Source organism: Lepidochelys kempii, chromosome 9, assembly GCF_965140285.1.
Source record: "Lepidochelys kempii isolate rLepKem1 chromosome 9, rLepKem1.hap1, whole genome shotgun sequence".
Lineage (NCBI taxonomy): Eukaryota > Metazoa > Chordata > Testudines > Cheloniidae > Lepidochelys > Lepidochelys kempii.
The window spans coordinates 26,727,830-26,743,615 of NC_136388.1; the positions used below are offsets into that span (position 1 = coordinate 26,727,830).

Consider the following 15,786-nt stretch of genomic DNA (forward strand, 5'->3'; position numbering starts at 1 on the left):
CAGAGAGCCCTTAGACCATGGGGAAAATTATGAAGAAACACACATATATTAATGATTCTATGGGAGTTTTGCTGGTGCCAGTAGTAGTCTGTTACATCAATCTTGCAGGGATTTGCATTGAATAACACTGAAATCTTGTTAAAAATTCTGGTTAAAAAAACAAACAACAAAATACATCCAGTCCTGCAGGAGAGGTGGGATTTCAATGTTCCAGGTCTGTACAGAGTAAGAAAATCTAGTTTCCTACTACTTCTAAAATCCAAGTGCAATTTGTCAAGTTGGCTTATTTTGCCAACAGTTATGTGTATAGTTTCACACATGGATAATGACAGCAAATACTGGAAAACTATACAGATTTCCAAATAAATCTCTAGAAAATGGTTCCATGTTATACTTTTTACAGAAAAATAATCCTAAAGCCATACAGTCCTTTGGTAGCAATCTCTACTAATCCATATGATCCTTAACCTGATGTATTTGAGAACTATCATTTTACTAGTAAAAGCAGTGACTGTACTTCAAGGTCGAGTAAAACACATGAAGGATTTACTTCATTTATCATTAAAGCTTTGCACTGTACAGACCAGCAAGAGGCTCTGAACAAAGAAGCACTGTGCAAGGCTAAACCAGCTGCAGGTACTGTGGATTATTTTATCAACAATTCTGTCTACTGTCTACAGTTTCCCTGAGGATGACTCAACCCAGTTAACCATGAAATAGTCAACTGCTTTGAAAACTTGTTACTCAGTCTTTAGTCTTCTTTTAAGGTACCAACAGTTCTGAGAAAATGAGTAAAATTTGTACTAGGCAATTGAACTATCATTTCCGACTGATTGCAATTGTTTAACGGATGTTTTGCACAGAACATTTGCAATGCTGCTAACACTTATGCCACTTTTCTCCGGCTTCAGTATTTCATGAAGGAAAATACAGAAGTTCTACAGTACTGTGCCCAAAATAATCCTTTAAAGGATGGATACTGTGTGGTGTCTCAGAGATGTTTATTTTAAATTGTTTATTAGTACAATGGTGCTAGGTGCTTCATAAACAAATGAAAGAGAGCAGCTCCCTGCTCAGGAGAAGGGAACATATGGTTACAAAAGCAAGGCCATATATTTCTTCAAGGGAACAAATACTGGTCCTTCCATTGGACTTCAATGGACACTGGCTCAAACTCTAGGTAATGTGCACATCTTGATTATACTATATTCTCTATTTAATGTATCTACCCATATACATAATTTATACTCTTCCAGGAAAGCAGCAGCAAAATCATATTTTAGACTCCTCTGAAATTGTTATACAGTACTTTAAGAAGGGTCTAATTTAGTCAGTATATGTTAGGTATTTCTCTGAAACACATCACCAGTGCCAAGCTGCTATTGTGCCATAAGGTGTTTCCAAAAAGCGTGCCATGACAGCTTAGGGACTCATTGTTTTGAGTGTACATTTTAAACATTTGTCTTATAGTGTCATTTATTTTTAAAAAGTTTATATATTCATAAATGAGGTACAACAACATTTTAAGCTTGTTTTGGTCTCTTCTACCTGGGGACAAAAGTAAGATGGTTGTCATGGAAATCTGAATTGGATAATTAGTATCCTCACCCAAGTATAAATACACTGGAGAATTCTCTATTATAGAACTGCTACAGTTTAAAAATAAAAAATCTTGCTTGTATGATTTTAAAAGATCACTTTGCAGTGGACATATGTAAAATTTATAATTCTGGACCAAATTGTGCCATCCTTCCTCATGCTGAGTAGCACTTTACTCTGTGAGTAGTTCCATTCATCACTCTACATAAGTAACAGTATCACAGGCTGACCATTTATTTATAAAATCTTTCCCTTCCTGGAGATATTGCTCAGATGCAACACAATTATTATGTAATCCTCATAATAAACAATACTTAAAAGAAATGTACAGCTCAGAAAAGCAAACAAATGCCATACCTTGGGCCAGATGCTGATCACTCACTCTGGTGCCTTTGTGTCATTCCCTTAATGTGAAGGGGGCTGGGAAGTTCAGTTGCTAACGTTTTGACTACATAACTAGGTACTAGGGTCCAATCGTGATTTTTTTAAAAAAAGAAAGTTAATTTAATGCTTAGTAAAGATGCTGATGCCCTGGAAAAGGTCATTATTTCTTCTCTGAACAGAATGCATATACTTCAAGTATTCCAATATAGCAACAACCCTGAATGGGGGGAGAGGGCAACCAGCACCAGAAATGAGTTGAGTTTCCAAATCCTCTCACTTCTTGGTGTCTCTGTTGAAACTGAGATCACCACTATAAATTGGAGCCATTTGTGATCCATGGTTTGGTGATCCGGATACCTGGAGTGAAATTTTCAAAAGTGGTTAAGTGCTTTGAATGAAACTTACACTCCTAAATGGGTCAACAGCAACTAGACTGAGGACACTGATACATTTCGAATAAACCAAGAACAGCCATATGAGGGATGCATTTCAGCCACATCTGTCCTATGCTCAGTATAAATTTCTGACCTAGAGGTCAAAAACTATAACTCATTGTCAGTTCCTGAAACTATCCTTCTCCGTCTACCAGTTTCAGTTTGCTTTTCCAATATTAAAAAAACTGCGTGTCTGTCCAAAACATAAGCTCTCTGGCGCTCAGAACATTCCTATTTGACAGTGGCATAATTCAGTGCTTACTTTATATGCTTCATACCATACTGTTTTATTGGCACTACATATGTCAACGTATCTGCAGAACAGTAGAATATGCTCATCCCATTTTCCTCACAGCCCCTCAATAATCAAAAAGTTTCCATTTCAAAGATATATATTCTCTCTACACTATTTAGTTATGGTGTTTTTTCTCGTGTGCATACAAGCAGGACAATACATTTCTTAGAAGACTGCTAGTATACTTGAATATGCCAATGTCTCATCTAAGGCTGATGGTGTCTTAAGATCACTGCCTATTATGCTGACCACCATTGTTTCCTTGTATTCCTCCATTTGTCCATCTGTATCCCTCTGTTATCTTTGTCTTAGATTGTAAGTTCTCTGGGGCAGGAGCCATGTTTTTCTTGTTCTGTGTTTGTACAGCGCCTAGCACAATCAGGTTCTGGTCCTGGTCCTGAGTAGAGCTCCCAGATGCTATGATAATACAAATAAATAGTAATAAAAATAATAACAAAAATGAATAATAATAAAATAAAATAAAATCATAATAGCAGCGAACAACAACTACTAATTCCCATATCCTGCAGGCTTCTCTAGACCCTGCACTTACACCCATGTCCCACTCATGCTTATTCATACCCTTGTGTTACTGTGTTGGTACTCGTAGGAAGGGTTGTTTGAGCCAACTAAAGGGACTACAATTACCTCAGTATATAGGGTGACCAGATGTCCTGCTTTTATAGGGACAATCCCATTTTTTGGGACTTTCTCTTATATTGGCGCCTACTGCCCCCCACCCCTTGTCCTGTTTTTTCACAGTTGTTTTTTCACAGGTCACCCTAACAGTATGAGACCTAATCCTCCAGACTCTTATCCTGGGCCAGAGCACATTGAAATCAATGGGAATATTTCTTCCACTGAGTTCAGAGGGTCCCAGAACACTTATAGGTTTGATGGCACTATTTGCATGAGTAAGGACTAATGTAAAGAATTTGGCTCTAAAAGAATGCAAGAGCAACACAACTGTATTTTCAGCACAGCTCTTTCCAGTGGCTTGACCCTTCCAATCTATGAACAATGATTAAAATATATTTTGACATGGCTTAAGTGTTTGACTGATATCTTTAAGATATCTATAAATATATCAGAGGGATAAATACCGGAGAGGGAGATGAATTATTTAAGCTCAGTACCAATGTGGACCCCAGAACAAATGGATATAAACTGGTCATTGGGAAGTTCAGACTTGAAATTCGACGAAGGTTTCTAACCATCAGAGAATTGAAGTTTTGGAATAGCCTTCCAAGGGAAGCAGTGGGGGCAAAAGACCTATCTGGCTTTAAGATTAAACTCGATAAGTTTATGGAGGAGATGGTATGATGGGATAACATGATTTTGGTAATTAACTGATCTTTAAATATTCATGGTAAATAGGCCCAATGACCTGTGATGGGATGTTAGATGGGGTGGGATCTGAGTTACTACAGAAAATTCTTTCCTGGGTATCTGGCTGGTGAATCTTGCCCATCTGCTCAGGGTTTAGCTGATTGCCATACTTGGGGTCAGGAAGGAATTTTCCTCCAGGGCAGATTGGAAGGGCCCTGGAGGTTTTTCGCCTTCCTCTGTAGCATGGGGCACGGGTAACTTGCTGGAGGATTCTCTGCTCCTTGAAGTCTTTAAACCACGATTTGAGGACTTCAATAGCTCAGACATAGGTGAGAGGTTTATTACAGGAGTGGGTGGGTGAGATTCTGTGGCCTGTGTTGTACAGGATGTCGGACTAGATGATCATAATGGTCCCTTCTGACCTTAGTATCTATGAATCTATGTTTATATAGGGCTCGAGCTGTAATTTTTACAACAAAGTCTGGTGAAAAGGAAATAATTACTCATCCCATTTATAGTTAATTCTTTATTTAAAAGGGGGAAAACATTTTCCCCTACCTTAAGGTGCATACAGTATCTTGCTTGATTTTATGGCAATGATATGTCATTACATTGAAAATTACAGTATCAGAACACAAATAAATGTTAAGGTAATTACAGTTGCAAAATGCACTGTTCCTTTTTAATAGAAATCATTTGATGAATAGATTATAATGTCCTGGGTTAACTCCAAAAACAGAATGAATCCCTTTTAAAATATCTAACATACTTTTTCGATAATTTGATATTTTAATTATACATAAAATGAATTTCCCTCTTTAAGCTTTGTAGCTCACTATCTGTATGTTGTTCCAACAATTTTATATCTATGATGCTATAACTAAGCTCACAGCTGTGCTTGCCTGCATGTCTGCATAGTTCTATGAAATGACTTTTTATAAGAATAATAATTTGAAGGCAGTTCTTAAGATAATTCCATGTAATTGTCCATATTTTGATTTCCCAGTGCTTGAAAATGTTTATACTATATTCTTATTATAGCATACATTCATTTTAGATGTATCCGTATGGCAACTGAAGTGTCTACAGCTCTGATCCTACTATCATGGAAGTCAGTGAAAGCAGGATGTAGCCACTCGTGGTAATTGGCTATGAATAGAGGGCCAGATGAGATCCTCAGCTGTGCAAGCTTACACGGAGCAGCTGAGGAATGGGAAAATGTGGATCTAAGTCTCAGGGCTTCTCTCAGTTATTTTGGCTGTATGCTCTGGCCCTTTACAATCCTACTCTTTGCCCACCTGAGTCACTGGAAAGGAGTGGGTAGCTTTAGCAGGGGCCGAGGATCTGTCCCATTGTACGCAATCAAAAGGAGGTATCAGCAAGGACTTGTCTGTCCTTGAAAACGTCCTTGAGTGATCAAGTCAGAGCAATTAAAAACTTAATTATGAAAACATCTTTGTATTCGGAAAAGTGGAATGCTTCTCTTTGTCATTTTAGTCAAGATACTTTGTGGGCTGTATCAAAATTCAGCTATTTTTACTAATTATTGATGGTTGTTTGATTGTGACTAATGTACTGTATCTGAACTTTAGGTTCTTTCCTGAATTCCTATCGACAAGTGTTTGCAATTAAAACAGTGAGGCTGATTATTATTTTTCTTTTAGCTCTCAAATATTTTATTTGCTGTAAAATTAAACATAATTAACCACTGCACTTCCCTTTTCTACAGCCTCCCTCAGGAACATGCACTGTGCTGCTCCCTGCTTTCTCACACATACACATGAACAGGAAATTCATCAACATCCACTGTCGCAGTTCTACTGGCCTCCCAACCGTTTCCAGCTCAAAACTGTCCTTCAGACTCATTTTGTGCTCATTGAAGTCAATGGGAATTATGCTATTCTCTTCAAAAGGAGTAGAAATCATAGAAGATTAGGGTTGGAAGAGACCTCAGGAGGTCATCTAGTCCAACCCCCTGCTCAAAGCAGGACCAACCCCAACTAAATCATCCCAGCCAGGGCTTTGTCAAGCTGGGCCTTTAAAAACCTCTAAGGATGGAGATTCCACCACCTCCCTACATAACCCATTCCAGTGCTTCACCACCCTCCTAATGAAATACTTTTTCCTAATACCCAACCTAGATCTCCCACACTGCAACTTGAGATCATTGCTCCTTGTTCTGTCATCTGCCACCACTGAGAACAGCCTAACTCCATCCTCTTTGGAACCCCCCTTCAGGTAGTTGAAGGCTGCTACCAATCCCCCCTCATTCTTCCCTTCTGCAGACTAAATAAGCCCAGTTCCTTCAGCCTCTCCTCATAAGTCATGTGCCCCAGCCCCCTAATAATTTTCATTGCCCTCTGCTGGACTCTCTCCAATTTTTCCACATCCTTTCTGTAGTGGGGGGACCAAAACTGGACACAGTACTCCAGATGTGGCCTCAAGAGTGCCGAATAGAGGGGAATACTCACTTCTCTCGATCTGCAGGCAATGCTCCCACTAATACAGCCCAATATGCCATTGGCCTTCTTGGCAACAAGGGCACACTGTTGTCTCATATCCAGCGTCTTGTTCACTGTAATCCCCAGGTCCTTTTCTGCAGAACTGCCGCTTAGCCAGTCAGTCCCCAGCCTGTAGCAGTGCATGGGATTCTTCCGTCCTAAGTGCAGGACTCTGCACTTGTCCTTGTTGAACCTTACCAGATTTCTTTTAGCCCAATCCTCCAATTTGTCTAGGTCACTCTTGACCTATCCCTACACTCCAGCATATCTACCTCTCCCCACATCTTAGTGTCATCCGCAAACTTGCTGAGGGTGCAATCCATCCCATCATCCAGATCATTAATTAAGATGTTCAACAAAACTGGCCCCAGGACAGACTCAGGGGCACTCCACTTGATACTGGCTGCCAACTAGACATCGAGCCGTTGATCACTACCCATTGAGCTGACGATCTAGCCAGCCTTCTATCCACCTTACCATACAATCCATACTTTTTTAACTTGCTGGCAAGAGTACTGTGGGAGACCTATCAAAAGCTTTGCCGAAGTCAAGATACATCACGTCCACCGCTTTCCCCATAGCCACAGAGCCAGTTATCTCATCATAGAAGGCAATCAGGTTGGTCACGCATGACTTGCCCTTGGTGAATACATATTGACTGTTCCTGATCACCCTCCTCTCCTCCAAGTGCTTCAAAATGGATTCCTTGAGAACCTGTTCCATTATTTTTCAGGGACTGAGGTGAGGCTGACCAGCCTGCAGTTCCCCAGATTCTCCTTCTTCCGTTTTTTAAAAGATGGGCACTCTATTTGCCTTTTTTCCAATCATCTGGGACCTCCCCCGATAGCCACGAGTTTTCAAAGATAATGGCCAATGGCTCTGCAATCACATTCGCCAACTCCCTCAGCGCCCTCGGATGCATTAGATCCAGACCCATGGACTTGTACATGTCCAGCTTTTCTCAATAGTCCTTAACCTGTTCTTTCACCACTGAGGGCTGCTTACCTCCTCCCCATATTGTGCTGCCCAATGCAGCAGTCTGGGAGCTGACCTTGTCTGTGAAGACCAAGGCAAAAAAAGTATTGAGTATTTCAGCTTTTTCCACATCATCTGTCACTAGGTTGCCTCCCCCATTCAGTAAAGGTCCCACACTTTCCCCGACCTTGTTGCTAACATACCTGTAGAAACCCTTCTTGTTATCCTTCACATCCCTTGCTAGCTGCAACTCCAATTGTGCTTTGGCCTTCCTGATTACACCCCTGCATGTTTGAGCAATATTTTTATACTCCTCCCTAGTCAACTGTCCAAGTTTCCACTTCTTGTAAGCTTCAGCAAAGATTTTCCTGTTAAGCCAATCTGGTCACCTGCCATATTTGCTATTCTTTCTGTACGTTGGGTTAGTTTGTTCCTGCGCCCTCAGTAAGGTTTCTTTAAAATACAGTCAGGTCTGGGAGAAAGCCCCTTAACTTTTAAAATCTCCCAGAGACTCAGTTCCACCATACCCAACAGACCGCGCTTCTCTCTACCTCTCATACTGCTGATCTAGGGTGAAATTCTGTGCTTTGCCTCTAAGTCACAACACAGAATATGGAGCTACAATGTGGAACAGGGACAGACTATGGTGGCTTTACGCCACCTTTGCACCCACCTGACTCCAGGCGGCTCTCAGGACTGGAATGGCCCCCAGTATAGTTTAGAGTCCTGGGAGCCTGTCTTGATGTAATAGTCTTTTTCTATGCCTAGGCACACATTCTACACTTGAGCTAGGAGATCAGCCTGAAGCTGTAATGCCCAGTACCTGTGCTAGATTCTCTTGGCTGGATCTGGGGCTTGTAGATCTTCTTTACACTACTTCAGCCCTTTTACCCAGCATAAAGGAGCCAGAGCAGGAGTTCACATCTTTGCAAAAAGAGCTGATACACTTCCCATTAAAGTCAGTGGAAAGACTCCTTTTGACTTCAACAGGATCATGCCTCTAATACTGGGCTCCTCATTTTCTCTCCATCTCAATCCTTTCCCGCCAAAATACATACCAGCTTGCCATTGTTTGGCATGAGAGCTTTCCCCTTCCTGTTGTCTGGAACAGACTTCCCCTATCTCTCTTCCTCTATAACTCTGCATCTCATTTCAAATCCCTGTGGGAAATCCCATTTTTCTTTGCCTGTAACTCTTAATTTCTTTTTCTCCCACTCCTTTTTTTTTAAAACAAAACAAAACAATAATTTAACTCATTTGTTGTATTATTTAATTACACAAAGCATTTTGGAAAGAAACGCTGAGTGAGGAAATAGCTCAGACTAGAGCCCTCAGTGAAACTTTCCACAGTCCAGTCAAAGAAACAGAGCAAAACAAAACAAAAATCTTTCAGCAATTATAAGACAAATTATTTAATATTAATTATTTCACTCATAGAAAGAGTTAAAGGTGTATTTTTAGTTTCTGTGCCTACAGTAATGGTGCTAGGTAATGCATGTAGAATTAATGTAGTGTGACAGGGTCGGGCTAGATGGCTATAGGAGAGTAATAGAAGGCAGATATATTAGCCCCAGGCTAAGTGGGTCCCTTTTCCCTGGGTAAGGTAACAGGGAAGATTCCAGAACAATCAGGAACCTTCTGGAGACAATTAAGACAGGCTGATTAGAACACTTGCAGCCAATCAAGAAGCTGCTAGAATCAATTAAGGCAGGCTAATCAGGGCACCTGCATTTTAAAAAAGAGCTCACTTCAGTTTGTGGTGTGCGTGTGAGGAGCTGGAAGCAAGAGGCACTAGGAGCTGAGAGTGAGAATGCTGACTATTGGAGGACTGAGGTGTACAAGCATTATCAGACACCAGGAGGAAGGTCCTATGGTGAGGATAAAGAAGGTGTTGAGAGGAGGCCATGGGGAAGTAGCCCAGGGAGTTGTAGCTGTCGCACAGCTGTTCCAGGAAGCACTCGAGACAGCTGCATTCCACAGGGCCCTGGGCTGGAACCCGGAGTAGAGGGCTGGCCCGGGTTCCCCCAAATCCTCCCAACTCCTGGTCAGACACAGGAGGAGTCGACCTGGACTGTGGGTTCAGAAAAACGGCCAAGCTGAGGACTGCCATGAAGCTCCAAGGCGAGCAAATCCGCCAATAAGCGCAAGACCCACCAAGGTAGAGCAGGAACTTTGTCACAGTAGCAAAGGAAATTGAGCAGAAAACATAACATTTCTCAGGGATAAAATAACAGTTGGATCTAAACTGCATTATGATTCTTGCTACAGCTGCCAAAATGTGTGCTTTCTTCTCTAGATATTGAAAAGCTTAGAGAATTGTATACCGAGGGTTCAATTAAGAAAACGATAACATACTGCTACATAATTCAAATAAGGGAAGATGTGTTAAGTATTGCAGAAAACGGGTTACTTATGCAGATGTCTTTGGCATGTAAGTGACTTTTATAAAAAAAACAACCAGAAATTTACAAAGGGAGGCACATGAGAAAGGGTTCCCGATCAACTAACAGGGCATGCCATTTAAAAACAGAAAACCTTTCAGGGTTGGCCCCTAAGCAATTTGGTTTGTTACATGATGTACATTTATATTTTATAATAACCTCACTGAAGGCTTGATCCTTCTCCCATTCAAGTCAATGAGAAAACTCCCACTGCCTTGAATGGGAACAGGAACAAGCCCTGAGTAAAACGAGGGTAGAGCTTGAAATCTTATGCTTTACTATATGTGGTAAGATGCAAATTAGAAACTATTTTTTCAAAATTGCACAGTACATGTTTGCATGTTGAATTAACAGCTTTGTTAAAAAAAAAAACTTTATGACGAATTGTTCTCCATTTTCACCCAATACATGGAGTGCTATTTAAATCTAAAGCTCAGTTATTTTTCTTTTTTTAATTTGGGCCTTTAATTAGCAGAAATTGATTTAAATCACAGCTGTCTACATTGCCAGTCACAAGCCAATACAACAGAACTGAAACCAGGCCCGCCAACAGGGAGGGGCAAAGGGGGCAATTGCCCAGGGGCCTGGGCGATTTAAAAGGGCCTGGGACCCCCAGCCACCACCACTGCTGCGGTAGCAGCATAAGCCCCTCCTCCCCACACAGCACCTCCCGCCAGCGGCAGTCACCACCGATCAGCTCGTTCCCTTCCCCCCACTGCCTCCCGCCCGCCGCCGTCAGCTGTTTGGCGGTGTGCCAGAGGCACTGGGAGAAGCAGCGGGAGGGGTGGGGAGGGTGGAAAGAGGTGGGGCAGGCCTGTGCGACGCATGGCCCAGATACCAGGAGTGGAAGTGGTGGGACCAGCCCCTTGCAGCCACTGAGGCGCTGCTTTGCAGCCCTGTGCAGCAGCTGCCTGAGAGAGCCTGGCTGGGGAGGTGATTTCCACTCCCTGCCCGGGCTTAGGTGCCAGGGTCCCTGGCAACCGAGCCAGGCAGGGAGCAGAAGCCGCCTCCTCCCCAGCCAGGCTCTCTCAGACAGCTGCCGGGCACAGCTGCAGAGCAATGACCGGGAGGGGCCAGTGTTAAAAGCGGCTCTGTCTTGGGCTCCTGCCTGCCAGGGAGCGTGACAGAACATGCCAGGAGGCACAGCGGGAGGATAAAGCACTCTCCCCTCCCCTGCAGGTAACATGGGGCAGGGAGAGCATGGTGGCCCTGGGCTGGGCACAGGAGGAACACGTGACCTGAGCTTTAAATTGTGCCCCTCCCCATTATGGGGAGGCACCAGTTCTATATGAGGTGCCCTCGGGGGAGGGGGCAAAGCATGGGTGGGAAGAGGTGGAGTGGGGCAATGGGGAAAGGGGCCTAGAACAGAGTGGGGGATCAAGCACCCCCAGGAAATCTAGAAGTCGGTGCCTTAGTCCTAGGCACGTGCGGGGTGGTACCGGCACAGGCAGCCAAGCAGGCATGTGGAAGCCCTGGCTGTGCTGGAAGAGAGCACCCAGTAGTGCAGCCAGCAGCTTGCTGGGCACCAGCGGGGGCCCATTGACTGTTCTGCCCTGGGGCCTGGAATTGCTGTCGGTGGGCCTGACTGAAACCATGCATATAATAGAGTCCTGAAAATACCAAGCCAATTTATTAGCATAATCCAAATAAAAACTATAAAGTTTTCTGTTTCCTTGCCTAGCAAGTAGAGATTTTAAAACTTGCTATGTATTCAAATAGCGTTATTTTCTGGTTCTGAAAAATTGCAGTATCTCAAGTACAGTAACAGATTTTAAATCTTCTCACTAGTTTATACATGATACGAAAGAAATCTGAGTGTTTACACTGCAACTTATACATTATTCATGCAGTAAATTTCCAACCTGCATAGAACAGCATAATTTATACAGAAACAGCCAAATCTAAATTGTCCTGGGGTATGACCCTCGCTTAGGCCCCAATGGTTTGACTAAGATTTGAACATGCAACCTGAAGCCCCAATCTGCAAGATCCTCTCAGCTGGCAGAACTCTCTGCCTACATGAAGGCGGGGGGCTCTGTGCAGCTGTAGGGGTCTCCTCATGCAGAGCAGCTTGCAGAATTGGGGCTTCAGGTCGCATGTTCAAATTGTAGTCAAACGGTTTGAGAGAACCAAATTTCTAACGCTTTAAGTAGAAACAGGGAGTGGGGAAAAGTTATTAAAAATAAGCCAACAAAACGTCTAGCCACGGAAATCAATGACAAGGCCCTTGAAATACAGGTGGCTGCAGTGGAAAGATCAGCACTTACTGCTATCCTGGGGCCCAATCCTATTGCAAGGTGCTGGCAATGAAAGTTGAGGAGGCTCAACACTTTGCACCAGGCACACAGCATCTGGCAGGATTGGACTCTAAATTCTCACCCATTGCTACTTTGGCTTTTGCACTTCCTTTCTTCTGTGCTCTCTGATTTCCTGCTCCTGGCAACATTCCACTCTCAGGCAAATGCTTTTCCTAAATGGGCATTTCTGACAGTTAAAAATTCATAGGTAAAAATGGAAGTGAGCCTTTTGCATAGGTTCAGAATCACTTTTGCAGCCACTCCTATCACTCCTGTCACCAGTTACCCACAAAATGGACTGTTTTGTCCTGTAGCACCTTGCTCTGAGCAGAGGCATACCAAGTTAACTTGGAAGGAGGGTGCAAAACATTTAATTTTAGTATTGGAACCACTGGAACTGCACTTCCCATATAAAAGAACAAAACCACATAGAACACATTTAGGACCTGATCCAAAGCTAATTAAAAATAATGGAGACTCCTGTTAACCTCAGTGAGTTTTGGATTAGGCCAGCAGCCTAATTACTCTGCCTAGTGGATGCTTCCACAATTCCCACTGAAATTAATGGAAGTTGAGGTCTCTCAGCACCTCACAGGAGGTGTTCAGCTCCTGGTAGGGTCAGGCCCTTAACATGTAGCATACCTGCAGGTTTCACTCATTTGGAGTAAAGTTCCACTCAACATACTCTAATTTCAAGTCAGCTGTTGTAAGTATCTCAAGCCTGTTTTGAATGGTTCTGTGGTGTTTTCCAACAAAGCAATATAAAATCTCACTCAGAATTTGAAAGAATCTTTCACCCAATGCAAACGGTCACAACTCTGCACTTCGATGCAGATGGCACATCTCAGCTGGCAGGAGCAATTGTTTTTGTGAACAGGCAGACTCTTGTAGGGGGAAAAGGAGATGATTTTAATATGCATCAACAGGGAACAACTAAAATGATCACTTTTATCTGCTGCATAACAGCAGTGCCTGCCCTGGGTTTTGGCATTCTAATACTAGGACTTTGATCCGAGTAAGCTTTACATTAGTTAACTTGTTATAAAGCACTACATAAATGCTTATTATTATTCCCCCTTGCCATGTACTGTAAATACAATTATAGGGTGAAATACTGGCCCCAGTGAATTCAGTGGGAGTTTGGTCATGGTCTTTAGTTATAGTTTCATGATCTTCCGATGTATTTTCTATAGGGTCAATGAATGACATAGAAACAGTAGTACCCTGCCAGACCTGTGCTACACTGCTGGTCAGTTTATGTTCTTCAGCCTTTTCCTTCCCTACTGCCTCTGTGGTAGCCTCTTCCCACTCTCCAAGCAGACAGCATTTGAATCTGCCGCTACAGTGTCAGATAATTGGCCAGCCAGAAGAACATGGGACTCTGTGACATCCTGCAATAGAGGATGTCTTGTGCTCATCTCAACCCTTAGTAGAAGGGTTTGTTGGCTGTGAAATGAGCACAACCCTTGGCTCTCCTAATAGACTGGGTACAGTCTTATGGGCCCACTCCATCTTCAAGAATGGCTTTTTAAGGTGGCTTGAAGATCTATTCCAGCACCCATTGTTGGCAATACTGGACTGAGTTAGGCTGTATTCTCTGTGATGATGTTGGGGTGGTCTGTCTGGCTCCCCAGGATTTTGGAGGGTTATCTTCAGGCACCTGGAAGATGCAGAAAGATAACCAATCAGCAGAAAAGGCTAGTGGCCAGTTCTTGCCTCTAGTTAGTCAGTATCATAGCAGACTGAATTATTCCATCCAAGTGACGTGCATCTGACAGACAAAGCTTTGGGATGTGTGAGGTCCAGGCAGGCATGTGTTTGAGGATGCAGCCAAGGGCTGTCAACAGAGCATGACCTGGAGAGGTAGATCAATCAAGTAACTCGTGCAAAAGCCATGGGTTAAACAATGGGTTAAACCTGCTTAACATCCAGAGAGTACAAGCCTCATTATTTACTCATGATGAGGAAAGTGCAACTACTTGAAGGCTCATATACCATACTGGATCATTGCCTGGGCATGAGTAGTCAATTCTGCGGTCAGAATCACCAGTTGTGCTGGCCTCAGGAAATCAGCATAGCTGACCCCACAACTCTGTAGGGGATCGTACTGTACAATGGTTCAGGGCAGGGTAGGGAAGGGACTTCTTGCCTGAGGGCCAGCTTCAATTGGCTATTGTCAAAAGCTGCAGCCGATTAGGATACACAGTTTGCTTGTAAGTAAAGAGAGTTAAATTGTCAGAAAAGTTTCTTTTCTCGAACCCAAGAATCACATGTGCATTTCTGATGCGTTATGATCCAGTTATTGAAAGTTAAGGATCTAGATCAAAAGGACAAAAGCAACAATATCTAAGTAATGCTAGACCTCTGCTCGCTCGTGCCATATAAACATCCCCAAACGCAGAGTGACCACACTTCCCATTTGTACTGGAAGAGTCAGGCTGCTCCCGCAACCCCCAAGGATTTTAGACTGACCAAATTTATTTCAATATAGTCCTAACAATTACATATACAGTTTTATAGAAGTATATAATGTATCAGAATCTTATGAAATTCTCTATGTAGGCTAAAGGGTGTTTTATATGAATTCAGTGCTCATAAAAATGTAGGGCTAATAGACATGACTTAAGGTAGGTATTGTGCAAGCTCTCTCAACACAGCTATCAACACATTGCAAACCCAACTCATCTTCAGCTGTGACATAACTAGAGTGAGAGGATAGAGTTGTGGGAAACTTGGGATATAAAACACAAAAAGCATGTGACGCTTGGTTGGTTCTGGGGCATATCACAAATATGAAATTTAGCTCAAGTTCACCGAAAGATTCCAAGCATCAGGGGGTAGCCGTGTTAGTCTGTATACACAAAAACAACAAGGAGTCCAGTGGCAACTTGAAGAGTAATAGATTTATTTGGGCATACGCTTTCGTGGGTAAAAAAACACTTCTTCAGATGCATGGAGTGAAAATGACAGACCAATTTTCATTCCATGCATCTGAAGAACTGGTTTTTTAGCCACAAAGGCTTATGCCCAAATAAATCTGTTAGTCTTTAAGGTGCCACCGGACTCCTTGTTATTTTTGAAAGATTCCAGTGAACCTGAGCCCAAATTCAGATAAATCTGAACCAATTTGTGAATCTCACACTGAAGCCGGGAGAAATTCAATGTCACACAATTTCAGCACCAAACCAGGGAAAATTGGTGCTTTCTAATGAGTTTTGCTTGCCTTTGAGATTCTAGTATTGTTTCAATCTAAAACTCAAAGTGAAACTGAGGAAGTGTGAATTTTTGTGGAGCAAATGCACAGAGGTTCAAATGAATCCCTGTACATAGATCTAAGTGGCTAAAGGAGACAGACTGTTCTTTTTACCTGGAAAAACAAATAGGTGCTTTCATTCAGATTAGTTTGGTTACAAAATAAGCCATGTGCTGAAAGTCCTTATAAAGTGTCCTAAGAAGTCATTGTTTATATTATATTAATTTAATATCAAACACAATTAGACAATGGATCTGATCCTGCACACACTGCATTTT

At 42.5% G+C, this 15,786-nt stretch overlaps 1 protein-coding gene across 23 annotated transcripts in view; it reads right to left on the reverse strand.

The window, feature by feature from the left end:
* Positions 1-15,786, reverse strand: part of MBNL1 (muscleblind like splicing regulator 1) — a 200,542-nt gene that overhangs the window by 85,073 nt on the left and 99,683 nt on the right. For 5 of the 23 annotated variants that reach the window (XM_078854403.1, XM_078854394.1, XM_078854391.1 and 2 more), the window contains one exon: positions 1,957-3,129. The exons of the other annotated variants lie outside the window; for them this stretch is intronic. The gene's annotated coding sequence lies outside the window, so the exon portion shown is untranslated. The remainder of the gene's footprint in view (positions 1-1,956; positions 3,130-15,786) is intronic. 23 annotated transcript variants of the gene reach the window in all.